Here is a 1,459-nt window from a genome sequence, read left to right on the forward strand (position 1 = left end):
AAATCCTCGTGTTGCATTCCTTTTTTAATTTTTTTGCGCGACGTGCAAAACAAAACACACGTGCGTGCATATATTTACCACGTTTTATTATTTTGCATGTTTGCGGTAAGTTTTAGCTCGTTGGTCATTATTCACGCGTGTAGCGGTGGGCAAAGCAAAGTACATTCGTCTTTGTAGTGGAGCTGGGAGGGGCAAGCATAAGGGACGAAGACGGGGGTAACATGTCGGATGCGATCATGCCAGCACTAAAGCAGTGAATCCCATCAGAACTCCGAAGTTAAGCGTCCTTGGGCGAGAGTAGTACTAGGATGGGTGACCCCTCCTGGGAAGTCCTCGTGTTGTGTTCCCTTTTTAATTTTTTCTGCGCGACGTGCACACCAAAACGCACTTGCGCGACATATATTTACCACGTTTTATTATTTTCCACGTTTGCAGTAAGTCTTAGCTCGTTGCTCATTATTCACGCGTCTAGCGGCGGCGTTGTGGCGCAGGAAGCGTGTTCGGGAAGGGGTCGGAACCTTGGTAAATAGGCGCTGGTGCGGTTGAGATGGAGGGGTGAAAACCCTGGTAAACTTGTCTTCGTGGTTGAGTGGCAGCGGCCAAAGTAAAGTACAATCGTCTTTGTAGTGGAGCTAGGAGGGGCAAGCATACGGGACGAAGATGGGGATAACATCTCGGATGTAATCATTCCAGCAGTAAACCATCGGAGCCCATCAGAACTTCAAAGTTAAGTGTGCTTGGGCGAGAGTAGTACTAGGATGGGTGACCTCCTAGGATGGGTGACCTCCTGGGAAGTCCTTGTGTCGCATTCCCTTTTTAATTTTTTTTGCGCGACGTGCAAAACAAAACGCACGTGCGCGACATATATTTACCACGTTTAATATTTTACATGTTTGCGATAAGTTTTAGCTCGTTGCTCATTATTCACGCGTCTAGCGGCAGCGTTGTGGCACGGAAAGCGCGTTCATGAAGGGGTCGGAACCTTGGTAAATAGGCGCTGGCGCAGTTCAGATGCAGGGGTGGAAACCGTGGTAAACTTTTCTCCGTGGTTGAGCGGCAGCGGCCAAAGCAAAGTACAATCGTGTTTGTAGTGGAGTTGGGAGGGGCAAGCATAAAGGACGAAGACAGGGGTGACATGTCGGATGCGATCATACCAGCACTAAAGCATCGGATCCCATCAGAACTTCGAAGTTAAGCGTGCTTGGGCGAGAGTAGTACTAGGATGGGTGACCTCCTGGGAAGTCCTCGTGTTGCATTCCCTTTTTAATTTTTTTGCGCGACATGCAAAAAAAAAACTCACGTGCGTGGCATATATTTACCACGTTTTATTATTTTGCACCTTTGCGGTAAGTTTTAGCTCGTTGGTCATTATTCACGCGTCTAGCGGCGGGCAAAGCAAAGTACAATCGTCTTTGTAGTAGAGCTGGGAGGGGCAAGCATAAGGGACGAAGACGGGGGT

General features: G+C 48.4%; 1 non-coding gene and 3 pseudogenes across 1 annotated transcript; all 4 read left to right on the top strand.

Moving 5' to 3' along the window:
- The window catches only part of LOC119297454, a 105-nt pseudogene extending 85 nt beyond the window's left edge, over positions 1-20 (top strand).
- Positions 21-226: 206 nt separating this feature from the next.
- Positions 227-347, top strand: LOC119297363 (annotated as a pseudogene).
- Positions 348-676: 329 nt separating this feature from the next.
- Positions 677-812, top strand: LOC119297425 (annotated as a pseudogene).
- Positions 813-1,140: 328 nt separating this feature from the next.
- Positions 1,141-1,259, top strand: LOC119297354. The gene has a single exon (XR_005145635.1). It is a non-coding gene; the product is annotated as a 5S ribosomal RNA (ribosomal RNA).
- The last annotated feature ends 200 nt before the right edge of the window (positions 1,260-1,459 follow it).

Source organism: Triticum dicoccoides, chromosome 1A, assembly GCF_002162155.2.
Source record: "Triticum dicoccoides isolate Atlit2015 ecotype Zavitan chromosome 1A, WEW_v2.0, whole genome shotgun sequence".
Classification (NCBI taxonomy): Eukaryota; Viridiplantae; Streptophyta; class Magnoliopsida; order Poales; family Poaceae; genus Triticum; species Triticum dicoccoides.